This window comes from Humulus lupulus, chromosome 9 (assembly GCF_963169125.1).
Source record: "Humulus lupulus chromosome 9, drHumLupu1.1, whole genome shotgun sequence".
In the NCBI taxonomy this organism is placed as follows: domain Eukaryota; kingdom Viridiplantae; phylum Streptophyta; class Magnoliopsida; order Rosales; family Cannabaceae; genus Humulus; species Humulus lupulus.
Genome location: NC_084801.1, coordinates 78,805,622 through 78,820,516, shown reverse-complemented (window position 1 = coordinate 78,820,516; position 14,895 = coordinate 78,805,622).

Here is a 14,895-nt window from a genome sequence, read left to right as displayed (position 1 = left end):
TCAACGGGTGGCGGAGCAAGGCCGGGTGGATATGGGTTGCCTGGTCCTGGAGCCAACAAGGCAATGGGCGCCGGAGCGGGTGGAGCAGGAAGTGCTGGGAACTGAGACCCGGGAGCTTGGGGGTGACCGGCTCCAGGTGCGCTAGCGGCCCCCCTCTGTCCCGGGGAATATGCAGCTCCGTGAATCACCCCCTGTCCGGGATAGATTATGGGTATTCTCACCCACTGACCGAGGTGTCCCGCTCTTGCCAGGGACTCGATCTCATCCTTCAGCTGAAGGCACTCATTCGTGGTGTGCCCCACGTCTCCGTGGAACTCACACCTCTTATTGGAGTCTCGCGGACGCCTTCCTCCGTGAGACACTTTCGGGGGCTTCCTGTAGTTGACCATATTACAGGTCGCCCGATAGACATTCTCTTGCGAGTCTATCAAACTGGTATATTCCGTGAACTTGGGCTCATAATCCTTTCGGGGTTTCTTTGAATGGTCTCCCCGGTTGGAGTTTTTTCCGCTTCGTTTGCTCCGCGATTGGCTCAAACTTCGTTCCGGGGCTTCCGCTTGCGGCTGCGGCATGCTAGGAGCGATACTACATCCGGTTTGTACCGCTCCATACCCAGAGAAATGTGTTTGACCCGGCGTCTGAACAGACGCGGAAGGCCCATACACACTCGGAGTGAATCGGGCTCCTGGAAGCGTGAGGACTGGTGCGGGAGCTTGCGAAGCAAAGCTCGGCGCAGTCACGGAAGGGGTTGGAGCCGGGGGAACTCCAAAGGCTTGCTGGTAGGCATCCTCAAGGTTGATGATTCCCTGAGCTTTTGACATGAATTCGGACAGGGTTTCTGCCCGTCTCCTTTGCATTTCTCCCCATAGCAGGGAGCCGACAGTAAGGCCCGATTGAAGGGCGATCAGCTTCATGTCATCGCTGACCTTGGTTTTTGCAGCAGCTTCCATCATTCTCTGAATGAAAGCTTTGAGGTTCTCAGTGGGTTGCTGTTTGATGTTGGTTAAGGAACCAACCTCCATGTCGTGGTCGCGGGCAGCAATAAACTGCCTCCTAAACGCGGACTGTAGCTCCTTCCAACTGTGGATTGATCCGGGAGCTAATCTTTTCCACCAGTCCTCCGCAGACTTGGTAAGGGTGAGTGAGAAGCACATGCATTTGGCGTCCTCACTGACGCGCGCCACTTGCATCATTTTATTGTATTTAGCTAGGTGGGTACGCGGGTCTGTCCTCCCATCATATAATTCTATGTGAGGCATTTTGAAGTTATCCGGGAGGGACGTTTCCGCGATCCTCCTAATACATGGTTCCGGGTCTTCCTCCTCAGAATCTGACAGGGCCCCACTTTGCTTCCGGACCAGCTTGGTCAAGGCAGCAATCTGTTCCTCGAGCCTCTTCGTATCACTTTCCGGGAGGTCACGTCCCCGGAGCTTGTCATTAATATGATTTCGGAGGTCATCTCCGCGAGGCCGGGCTTTTTCCCCTTTGGCCTTCTCATACTTGGTCTCCAACCTTCTTCTTAGGTCCACCGTGGACCAGCTATCTTCGGAGTGCGAGTTCGCAGCCCGACCGTCCTGATTGACGGAATCACTGGGGCGGTTGTTCCTTCCCCTAGGCCTGGGTGCCTTAGCACCGGGCCCTTTAGGCACAGAGTGCCCCCTTGGGGCTGAAGGGCGTCTGGGCTTAGGAGCGCCAGAGACCTTCTGCGCGCGGGGGGGGCAGTCGGCCTGGTGATTCACGCCTTTAGGAGGTGCAGGGGCGTCAGCGCGCACAGGCTCTCCCACTTTTTCTTTGCCCTTGTTAGGGGCGGCTTTGGATGGTCCAGCAGCGGCTGGATCCGGCATGGGGGCATCAGCACCACCTCGAACAGAGGTATCCTCGTCCGAGTCGCCTAGATCTCCGAACCTACTTTGGAGGCGTTCCATCATGCGTTGCATTCTTTCGGAGACGCGCTCCTGCTCAGCAAGCTTGGCCTTAGTGGCCACCAGTTCTTCGGCTACTTGGACCAGTTCTGGGTCCTTCTCATAGTAGCAGCCGTCCTTGTAATAACCGTCTTGGACATACTCTTCTTCGTCTTCTAAGTATGTTGTATCTTCGGTACTGACCTGATCCTGGCGGGATGTCGGGTCTTCACCTTGGTAGTCTAAGGGTTCACTTTGCACCACATCTTCCATCACGGTATCGGGGTTGACCGTAGCATTTTTGTCAACAGCGGATTTTCTCGTAGTCACCATCTCTTTAGCACGAAGTGAATACAAAAACGTACACAGAAAAAGAGCTGACTAACAACTTCCTACAGCTCTCAATGAAAGCACCAAAATGTTTACCGAGTTTTTCGGAAACGAATAACTAACAGAATAATAAAAAGATAAGAACTGTAGAAATACTGAAATGTAACTAAACAAACAGTGTTTTTACGTGGTTCAGGCGTTAACAAGCCCTAGTCCACGAGTCGATGTTATTATACTTGGAAAAGATTACAGTAAGATGGCTGGTGCATAAGAACTTCACACGCTCACAATGTTTCTCTCGGGTTCTCTTGAAGAAGATGAAGCTAGAGAGATTTTAGTAGAGTTTTTTGCTATATCATTTGTTCCTCTCCCCTCTTGTAAAATGAAGGGGTCTTTATAGCTAGGGTTTTGGATTAGGGTTTTTCTCTACGTCCATGAGTTTTAATTACACCAGCCATAAATAGGGATACAATTACTATAGTAGCATGGCTACAAGACTCTATGTGGGTATATTTACGTGAAAGTATGGGGAACACACAAAGTCAGCCGTCTTTTCCAAGTTGTCAGCGGAACAGTAGGCGAAAAGGTACCCTTAGGCGTGCTGGGATGTGTGCGGCTTTGACCTGACGGGCGTGTCAGGCGGGATCCTGTGTCAGGCGGATATCATTCCAAATATGCCTCCTCCAGGACTCGACCGTTTGGCTTTGTTCCGTGCGAGGCACGGAACTGCTTCCGCGGAGACCACTCGAAGAGCTTCTCCTGGAAGGAGCTTCCCCGATGGATACTCCTTCGGGAGCTCCGGGAGAGTTGACGAGTTTCCGTATGGTGTTTGCTTGGAAGAGTAATCCGGACACCAAGCGGGAGAGGTGAAGCATTTCTGTATATCCGCGAGCTCTGGTCACCTATCGTGAAGGACATCGATAATTCTGTTTCCCCGAGGCCATCAATCTAAACGCTATCCGGAAATCTGGATAACAGGCCTCACATGCATATTTAATTCACCTGAACATGCATCTTTAATCACATACTCACCAAGTTCACATATTAATATAATAAATCACTTATTGCCCTCCAGGCACAATAATCAAGGCCCTAAGCCTTATTATAAAATTTGGGACGCTACTGCTACAGTAATTAACCTAACTTACCACCACCAATCGCTACTCAACTAGGTGTGATAAATTGAGCACCATATTTACTCAGTAATACTGAGAAGGCATGAGAAATATACACTTGTTTTCTTAGATATGAGTAGGAGGATGATGTACTGGTTGTTTAGGAGCTGTGGATGCCGAAAATCCACCAAATAAGAAAAACACACAAAAGAAGTTTCTAGTCCCTTAAAGAAGTAAATAGCTAAGGGGCACCAAGGGCGCCAAGTACGCAATGAAGGCAGAAGGTAATTATAGGCCATCGATGTGTTAGACACTCGCAGAGCTCTAGGCCTCCTGAGGTCATTCCAGGCCTCCAAGCTGCATCACCTTGTTAGACGTGTTTGTCATGCACACATGGCCCTTATCCGTGCCCCTCGAAGTTAAGGCCCCAGCCTCGCGAACACCACTCCAGCAGCACCCCGCGCATGCCAACACCTCATGCGCCTAGCCTTGCCCCGAGGTGTCCCACACCAAGGACCTCACGCCAAGAAGACATTTCGCACCTAGGATGCATCCCATGTCTCATCAAGGCATGCGCCTTGCGCCCCGCGCGCACCAGGGGCCTCGCGCCCATGCGCCTCGCGCTCCGCGCGCACCAGGGGCCTCGCGTCCACGCGCCCATGCGCCTCGCGCCCCGCGCGCACCAGGGGCCTCGCGCACCGCGCACACCAAGGGCCTCGCGCCCCGCGCGCACCAGGGGACTCGCGCCCGCGCATGCGCCTCGCGCCCCGCGCGCACCAAAGGCCTCGCGCCCCGCGCGCCCATGCGCCTCGCGCCCCACACGCACCAGGGGCCTCGCGCCCCGCGCGCCCATGCGCCTTGCGCGCCCATGCGCCTCGCGCCCGCGCGCATCAGGGGCCTCGCGCCCATGCACCCCGCGCTCACCAGGGGCCTCGCGCCCCGCGCGCACCAAGGGCCTCGCGCCCGCGTGCCCATGCGCCTCGCGCCCCGCGCGCACCAGGGATCTCGCGCCCCGCGCGCCCATGCGCCTCGCGCCCCACGCGCACCAGGGGCCTCGCGCACCAAGGGCCTCGCGCCCCGCGCGACCATGCGCCTCGCGCCCCGCGCGCACCAGGGGCCTCGCGCCCCGCGCGCACCAGGGGCTCGCAATGAGGTATGGCCTTGCCCATGGCCTCTCCCATCCCATGGCCTCTCCCATGGCCTCGCCCATGGCCTCGCCCATGGCCTTGGAGGTGAGAATACTCACAAAGGGCAAGGTACATGCATGAATATGGAATGTGCCTACAAACCTAAAGAAGTCAGAGTACGGATATAGTACCCTTACTATACAAGTAGTGGGAATGCCAGGAGTGGTTATGCAAGAATAGGAGTTATGGTCCGTACGTCTACGGCCATGGGTTAGAGCCGACACCACTACTTCCTGCGCCACTACGCCTGCCACCACGCATTAGACATGGGTACCGACAAGTAGTGGAGACATCCTCCTGACACCTGCTTCTGTACGGGGTGTACGACCACAACCTCTGAAGCCACTCCCCTGACACAGTACGTATGTACCACTTGGTCCCCTGGACCACTATGTATCTAAGGCCATTAGAGCCTACTATAAAAGGAACCCTAAGACCACCTGAAAGGGGGTTGGGAAAATTCATTGTAAGGAGAGGCTATTGAGAAATATACCAGGATTTGCTCCATCATTTATCTGTGTCTACTTTTTATTAAAGTTTATTCTTAGTTCTTACAAAAACCTCACTCGACTTACCTTTGAATTTTCCGATCTAATTTGGTTGACGAGATTTCACCGTCAACAGTTTGGCGCCGTCTGTGGGAAGAACAAGCATCAAGCCAGTGTTCTTCCTTCATTTCCAACAAAGAAAGATGCTAAGACGTTCAAAACGCCTACGGCAAATACAAAAGGTGGAGGTTCACCGAGACGAAGTAGAGCGGAGGCCTTCCAAGAATGACCCCCCTCTGCCCGAGCATGGAGATGGACCAGAAGAACCTCTTCCCCCGGAGGAGGAGAGGGAAGCATCGTCCTCAGCTACCCAGCCCGACGGAGGTCATTCAGAGCCGCTAGTGTATCCACTTAACCGGCCCCGGTTGACCCCACGCTCAGGCCACCGGGACCCCAGTCCCTCGACGCACTGGCCAGGCAAGGGTCCCGGGGTACGCTCGGTAAGTTCCAGCTCAAGGACGCGCTTCTACAAGGATGAGATTCATGAGTTGCATAAAAAGACTAGGAGGCTGGAAACCATGATGGAGAACATGCAGAAGGTTTTAAACAACCTACGGCAAGGGAAGTCAAGCATGCCCCTCCCAAAGCATAAAGGAAAGGAGCATGAAAAAGGGGAAAACACTGTCCCCATAGACGGTGGGGGAACCCAACTTTCCGCCAGTGAAACCCCCAGGCAAAGTACCATGGGGGACATAGGCCAACGAAGTGTCCCCAGGAGCATAGGCAGAGAGAAGATGAGGGTCATAAGAAAGATGCCGAAGTCCCCCCAAAAGGGTCACCCCCTGGCCTAAGAAAAGGGCTCCATGAGGAGAGGTCAGAAGTGAGAGACGCACCCCCCGCGGTTCCACCGAGGGAGACAACCAAGGCGAGGGATCAGCCCGAGAACCCGCAAAATTCCTTATACGAAAAGAGGAGGGGACTAGACACCAAAATGCGATGCCCTCAAGGCAAGATCTCCACTGTACTTGGGGGGCACATGGATGGCGGAGAATTCGACCGTGATTCACCCTTCACAAGGGAGATTCAGGCTGAACAAATGCCCACTGGCTTCAGAGAGCCTCGCATGACTCCGTATGAGGGTACTACAGACCCAAAATATCACTTAGACTCTTTCAATAACTTGATGAGGTTAAGGGGGGTCAACAGCAGAGAAAAATGTCATTGCTTCGTCGTTACTCTTAAAGGAGTGGCGTACAAATGGTTCAGGAGGTTAAGGCCAGGAACAATCAAGTCATGGCAATAATTCTCTGATGAATTTCTTCAGCAACACCACGCAGCGTGTGACTACGTCATGCCAACTACCAGCCTCGCTAACATCAAACAAGGCGAGAATGAAAGTTTGAAGGACTACATCCATAGATTCGGTATAGAAGCAACAAAGGTGGGATGTTTAACCAAAGCAGAGCTCAAGATGGCTATTACAGCCGGAGTTCGTCCAGGAAGCAAGTTATGGAGTAACATGCTCAAAAGAGAAGTTTCGGATTTGGACGACTTCTTCGAGAGAGCACAGAAGTACATACGTGTGGAAGAGGGCCATAAGAACTTCCATGTCGAAGAGAGTGAACCTTCCTCCAGTGGCCATACTACCAGTATGTCTGGGGATTCCATATAGAAGGGGGCATCGTGCTAGAGGGGTCCCTGACCAAATTAGAGATCGAACGAAGACCATCTAGCCATGAAAGTCTCCACCAAAAGGGGTCTACAAAGTAGACACCTCCCAAAAGGGGTCTCCAAAGTAGACACCTCCAAAAAGGGTCTCCAAAGTAGACGCTTGCAAAAAGGGTCTCCAAAGTAGGCGCTTGCAAAAAGGGTCTCATAAGTAGACGCCACCAAAAGGGGTCTACAAAGTAGACACCCACCAAAAGGGGTCTACAACGTAGACACCTCCCAAAAAGGGTCTCCAAAGTAGACGCCTCCAAAAAGGGTCTCCCAAGTAGACGCTATCCAAAAGGGTCTCAAAGTAGACGCTTTCGAAAAGGGTCTCAAAGAAGACGCTTGCAAAAAGGGTATCAAAGAAGACGCTTGCAAAAATAGTACTATGCCTAATGACGAGAAGGACGCTTCTCGCAAGATATAATAAGCGCGCGCGAAGATATATAAAAGGATAACTAGAACCTAAGGGGTCAATATATCCTTACAGGTGCAACTAAGACGCATCACAGAGAGGCCTACCGAACCCCCTTTTTTCGCGTGGGTTCCAAAGGACCTCGAACATGATAAATATATAAAAAAAAAAAAAAAGAAGAAGAATAAGAGAATAATAAAAAGGAACGGAAGAGTCTACAAGAACGCCTAAAGGCCTCCCTATAGACTGGGGGGTAAGTGTGGATGCCGAAAATCCACCAAATAAGAAAAACACACAAAAGAAGTTTCTAGTCCCTTAAAGAAGTAAATAGCTAAGGGGCACCAAGGGCGCCAAGTACGCAATGAAGGCAGAAGGTAATTATAGGCCATCGAAGTGTTAGACACTCGCAGAGCTCTAGGCCTCCTGAGGTCATTCCAGGCCTCCAAGCTGCATCACCTTGTTAGACGTGTTTGTCATGCACACATGGCCCTTATCCGTGCCCCTCGAAGTTAAGGCCCCAGCCTCGCGAACACCACTCCAGCAGCACCCCGCGCATGCCAACACCTCATGCGCCTAGCCTTGCCCCGAGGTGTCCCACACCAAGGACCTCACGCCAAGAAGACATTTCGCACCTAGGATGTATCCCATGTCTCATCAAGGCATGCGCCTCGCGCCCCGCGCGCACCAGGGGCCTCGCGCCCATGCGCTTCACGCCCCGCGCGCACCAGGGGCCTCGCGCCCGCGCGCATCAGGGGCCTCGCACCCGCGCGCCCATGCGCCTCGCGCCCCGCGCGCACCAGGGGCCTCGCGCCCCGCGCACACCAAGGGCCTCGTGCCCGCGCGCCCATGCGCCTCGCGCCCCGCGCGCACCAGGGATCTCGCGCCCGCGCATGCGCCTCGCGCCCCGCGCGCACCAGGGGCCTCGCGCCTCGCGCGCCCATGCGCCTCACGCCCCGCGTGCACCAGGGGCCTCACGCCCCGCGCGCACCAGGGGCTCGCAATGAGGTATGGCCTTGCCCATGGCCTCTCCCATGGCCTCGCCCACGGCCTCTCCCATGGCCTCTCCCATGGCCTCGCCCATGGCCTCTCCCATGGCCTCGCCCATGGCCTCGCCCATGGCCTTGGAGGTGAGAATACTCACAAAGGGCAAGGTACATGCATGAATATGGAATGTGCCTACAAACCTAAAGAAGTCAGAGTACGGATATAGTACCCTTACCAGACAAGTAGTGGGAATGCCAGGAGTGGTTATGCAAGAATAGGAGTTATGGTCCGTACGTCTACGGCCATGGGTCAGAGCCGACACCACTACTTCCTGCGCCACTACGCCTGCCACCACGCATTAGACATGGGTACCGACAAGTAGTGGAGACATGCTCCTGACACCTGCTTCTGTACGGGGTGTACGACCACAACCTCTGAAGCCACTCCCCTGACACAGTACGTATGTACCACTTGGTCCCCTGGACCACTATGTATCTAAGGCCATTAGAGCCTACTATAAAAGGAACCCTAAGACCACCTGAAAGGGGGTTGGGAAAATTCATTGTAAGGAGAGGCTATTGAGAAATATACCAGGATTTGCTCCATCATTTATCTGTGTCTACTTTTTATTAAAGTTTATTCTTAGTTCTTACAAAAACCTCACTCGACTTACCTTTGAATTTTCCGATCTAATTTCGTTGACGAGATTTCACCGTCAACAGGAGCATACTCCCAAGCTAACTCGCTATGAGTGTGAGCCCATCATATTCAACGAGGAAGACACCGGTCATGTGCATCGTCCACATAATGACCTTTGCTTGTGAATGTCCAGATTGCCATCATTAATGTGTTCAAAGAGAGCGACATGGCCCCAGCAAGTCCAGATCGACCATGGGTCATCTGCCAACATACTTTTCAAGAATACCGATGAGCGAATGAATTTGAGCATCAAAGATCTAGACCCATCAGAACAGCTACTGTATGGGTTCAAAGAAAGCGGCATGGCCCCGACAAGAACTATAAGGCTACTTGTAACCGTGGGGATAACACCTAAGAGCAATACTGACATGGCCTTGTTTGTTGTGATCTACATCCCTTCTCCATATAATTCCATGATTGGGCGACCAGCCCTGTATGACCTCCGACCAGTAACTTCAGTCTTCCATCTTCTCGTCAAGTTTCCAACTCAGGCAGGTATCAGATGTCTCAAAGGGAATCAATTGATAACTAGGGAGTGCTATAATTCTTCAATGTAAAAAGCAGGAAAGGCAGTCTCCACTACAAAACCTATAGGTCCTATTAACCAGAAATAGGATGAAGCCTAAAATGGGGGGCGGGGGGTGAACATAGACCCCTATTATGGAGATATTTATACAACAGTAGGCTTAGTCGAAGAATTGGAAGAAGTCCCCCTTGACCCAAAATTATAAGCCATGCCCTTAATATTAATATCGACCACTTCAAGCTCGTACATTATAGAAGGAGATTACTTGATATAGATAAGGCTAAGGCATTGAAGAAGTACGTGGAGAAACTACAGAAGAACAATTTCATTAAGGAAGCTTTCTACCTAGTATGGGTGTCAAACACCGTATTGGAACCAAAAGCTAATGGAAAATGGTGGGTATGCATAGACTTCACAGAGTTATATAAAGCATTCTTGAAAGACTGCTTCCCACAACGAATAATTTACCAGCTGGTGGATACTACAGTCGGACATGAGATTTTAACGTTTATGGATGCCTACTCGGGGTACAACCAAATCAGCATGCATCCCTCCAACGAGGAGCACACCAATTTTCGCATAGACGTGGGGCTATATTGCTATAGAGTCATGTCGTTTGACCTAAAAAATGCTGAAGCCACATATCAATAATAGGTATTCCATCTGTTCAAAGATTAGATTGGAAATAACATGGAGGTATACGTTGATGATATGTCGGTTAAGCCCAAAAAGGCTAGGGGCACATTAGTGATTTGGAGGAATGTTTCAACATTCTGAGGCAGTACAAAATGAAATTGAACCCCTTGAAATGCTCCTTTGGTGAGGGTTCGAGTAAATTTTTGGGGTTTATAGTGAACTCTAAGACAATAGATGCAAACCTCAAGAAAATAAAAGTGTTGCTAGACATGCAGTCACCACCAGGATCATAGACATACAAAGAATGACAGCGCATATAGAGTCATTGAGTAGGTTTGTATCCTAATCCAGTAATAAGTGCATTCCATTTTTTAATATCCTTAGGAGTACCAAGAAAGTTGAATGGACTGAGGAGTGTAAACGAGCCTTCCAAGCTCTAAAACAATAGTTGGCACAACCCTCGATCCTTTCGAAACCCTTGGAAGATGAAGAACTGTGCATATATCTGGAAGTAACGGAACACGCTATCAGTGCAGCTCTGGTGAGAGAGGAAAACCAATTCCAGAACCTAGTTTACTATGTTAGTGAAATGTTGATTGAGGCAAGAGTATATACACTTCAATTGAAAATTTGACTAACTACCTGGTCAAACCTTCTAGAAAACTTTGTCCTTATTTTCAAGATAATCCCATTAAGGTCTTTACCGACCAAGCATTGTGCCATGTCCTGGAAAATCCCGACACCTTTGGTTGGCTACTGAAATGTTCATAGTGCTGGGGCAGAATGAGATCACCTACTAGCCTCGATCATCAATTAAAGGAAAGGCTCTAGTAGACTTTGTAGCTGAGTGTACAAGAGTACCAAAAACAGATGAGGAAATGGCCGAGCAGCCATCAGAATCTAGACCACCGTCCAGTACAGGTGTTGAGTAGAACATCGAATAACCAGAGTCTAAACCTATCCATTTCAAGAATGAATGACAAGTCTGGAAGCTGCATGCGACAACTCATCTACCAAATAGTTGTTCGGGGCCGACCTTACACTAATAACTCTAGAAGGGCAATGCATCCATTCTGCACTTCGTTTTGTGTTTAATGCATCTAATAATGAAGTGGATCATGAAGCATTAATCATAGGCCTGAAGTTAGCAAAAGAAGCAAAGGTTGAATTCTTTGATATATACAGTGATTCGCAGCTTGTTGTCCATTAGGTCCTTGGTGAGTACACTACTCGGGGATAAAAAATAATGGCCTGTCTTAGTAAGATCAAGGACCTTCTTGCTCAGTTCAAGAAATAATCCATCCAACAGATATCAAGAGAACATAACGCCACAACAAATGCACTGACCAGACTAGCCAGCAGTGCTGTGGTGGACAAGGCCAACCTGGGTCCTATTGAGTACCTGACCGAACCCAGTATCAACCTATTAGAACCAGTCCTTCTGATAGAAAACACTCCATCCTGGATGACCCCAATTGCAGACTATCTGGAGCACGGATCTCTACCTACCAACCATAATGAGTCTAGAAAACTGATGAGGAAAGTTGCTCGGTAGCTAATCCTTGACGAGGTTATGTATAGAAAGGGATTTTCCATGCCAATATTGAGATGTATCAACCAAACAGAATTAGGAAGACTGCTAGAGGAGGTACATGAGGGTTTCTATGGAAATCATGCAGGGGGGGCAAAGTCTGCATAAGAATATTTTTAAGGCAAGGCTACTTCTACCGAATGATGAAGATGCCTTTGCATATGTTTGAAGATGTGATAAGTGTCAAAGATTTGCTAAGATAACATATGCATATCTCTCAACGACATATAACAAAGCATCAAAAAAGCGGCCATGCCGTCCGCAGCACTTTACCAGGCCCTAGGTTTGCGGTCTTCACTTAGAGGATGTCTCTAGCATCCTAGGAGAGTCTCACCCTAACAACTTTACTCCGCGTGCTCAACGCCGTTCCTCACCCCTTATCGTACTCAGCTTCCTGCCATTCTCGGCCTTCACTGTTCACTCACAAGTATGCATTACATAGCATAATATCAACATTTATTTAAACATATACTATACATAAACAATAGGGTTACACCCTACAATTCAATCAATAGAGCCATGCCTTGCAATACAAACAATAGGGCCACGCCCCACTCTACGGGTACAATAGTTTTCTTACATGTGTCTCGAGCTATCTGAGGACCGCAATCACGAGCATAATCCCCTAACTTGAGCCTCGTCGAAAACCTAGTCACAACACATTCATAATAACCACCCATCGAGAATTAAACTAATAAATAACTTCGGAATATAAATCTATCCTCTAGGACCTTGGATTCTACCAATCCGTGTAGTAAAATCCTTCCCGAGCCTTGAAATTTGAGTTCCCAAACTAAAAACGTTCAAACAACCATTATCTTGCATTTGAGCCGCAGCCCAGCCCCTTAAGGGCCGCAGCGTGCCCCAAGTCAGAGGCACAATGCCTCTCTGCTGAGGGACATGAGCTGTGGCGCACTATTCCTTATGCTGCGGCGCGGCTACGCAGACAGAGGCTTTCCAAACCCTTCGACACACACAGGTCGTGGCTCGAGCCTCCAAACCTAGATTTCCCATGCAGAGTCACCAGCTAACCTCCCTGAAACTTACTAATTCTAAGACTTAATCCTAGAATTCTGCCTAGGATTCATATACAAACAACATAACTAGTTTTAACATCCATAAATCAAACAGAAAGCCTCATCATAGCCTAAATTCAATCACCCAAGTTCCAATTCCAAAACTTTAACAAAACAGAGAAAGTTTAAACAAAACATGCTTTAATCCCTAACCTCTGAGTTAACTTCAACCTGAGCTCAGCAAACCTCTAGCTTCAAATTCCTAGGCTTAAATTCTCCAAAATTTTCAAACACCAAAGACAGGAGTGAGAGAACCGACTGTGAGGGAGAGAGAGAGGCTAAGAGAGACTTATGTATTCCTTCTAAATGATCCAAGAACCTAAGCTCCCTAAGTGATCAAGCCCCTCCTCAGCCAAAAGTCCAATATACCCCTTAAGCCTATCTAAACTATCAAGTGCCACCAAGGGAAATTTTGTCATTTGCCAAATCTCGCTAATTCCTCCAGTGTTCCTATAAATCCTCGAGTGTCATGTAGCGTCCCAAAATTTGCTAATAAGGCTTAGGGCCTTGATTAGCGTGCCAGGAGGGCAATAAATGATTTAATTACGTTAATATGTGAATTTGATGATTATGTGATTAGAAATGCATATTTAGGTGAATTAAATATGCATGGGGGCCCCATTTGGTTATTAGGGGCATATTTCTAATTTTAGCTCATTGTGGGCATAAATGCAATATTTGTTTATATTGTGATTGATACAATGAGTTAGTGGTGATATATTTGTGACGCACGATCCGAGAAGGTCCTAGGGAGAAATTCAGCTGGAAAGTCACAACAGGGTCAAATACCCGGCTTGGGAGGAGCCTAGGGGTATTTTGGGAATCTTATATGTGTTGGAGACTTATGGAGTAGTGGGTAGTAATTTATCCGTGATTTGGATATGTCAGGATTGAACGTGAATTTATATAAACACTCGAGGAATTAGCGGGACGTGATAAATGACGAAATTTCCCTTGGTGGCACTTAAGGATGTAGATAGGTTTTAGGGTCATTTTGGAATTTTGGCAAGGGATATACATGGTTTATATTAGGCTGAGTAATCTTAAGAAACCACTGGAACTAAGGAGAAGGAGAAAACAGAAACTCTCAAGCTCACTCTCTCTCCCTCACGTTTCTCTCCCTCTCTTTTGTGGTGTTGAAGGCTTGAAGAAATCTTGATGATTTTAGGCTGAGGAGATGAGGAGCTAAAGTCTTGTAGTGCTGGGAAGTGATTCAAGATTGAATTCAGTGTAGAGGTAAGGGATTAAGGCCTTTTTCTGTCTAACTTTCTCTATTTTTTTAGACTTTTGCGAGTTGGAAAATAGATGATTGAATTTAGGTGTTTATGAGACTTTAGTTGGATTTTTGGATGTTAATACTAGTTATATAGATTGGATATGAATCATAGGCTGAATTTTGGGATTAGGGCTTCGAATTGGTGAGTTTAAGGGAAGTTATCTCGTAAAATTGCGGCCCGCTTGAACATTTAGCTATAGGACGCTGCGACCCATGTGCCTTAGCAAAGAGGCACTTTACCTCTGACTTTAGCACGCTGCGACCCTTAAGGGGAGCTGGGCTACGACTCTAATGTGGATTATAGGCTTTTTGAAGGATTTTAGCTCGGGAACTCAAATGTTAAGGCTCGGGAAGGTTTCTACTACCTAGTTTGGTAGAATCCAAGGTCCCGGATGCTAGATTTATATTCCGAAGTTATTTAGTGGAATACAACTTGAGGGATGGCTATTATGAATGTGTTGCGACTAGGTTTTCAATGAGGCTCGGGTTAGGGGACTGTGCTCATGATTGCGGTGCATAGATAGCTCGGGACACAGGTAAGAAAAATGTTATACATATAGAGCAGAGCGTGGCCGTAATGTTTGTATTGTAGGGCATGGCCTTATTGATTGAATTGCAGGGTGTATCCTTATTTTTTATGTTTATTATATGATTAAGTATCTGTTGATATTATGTTATGTGATGCATATTTATCAGTTCTTGGCAAATGCTGAAACGACAAAGGCCGGGAATGGCGAAGGCTGAGAACGACATGAAGCCGAGTACAGCAAGGGGCCAGGATCGGTGTTGAGCATGCAGAGTGCAAGTCGCTAGGGCGAGACCCTCCTAGGATGCTAAGGTCATCGTCTCGGTGAAGACTGCAAACCCAGGGCTTGCTAAAGCACCTGGGACCGCATGGCCGCTATGTGTTTAGCTCATTGGCTATTTTGTTATATGTTGTTGATAGATATGCATATGTTAT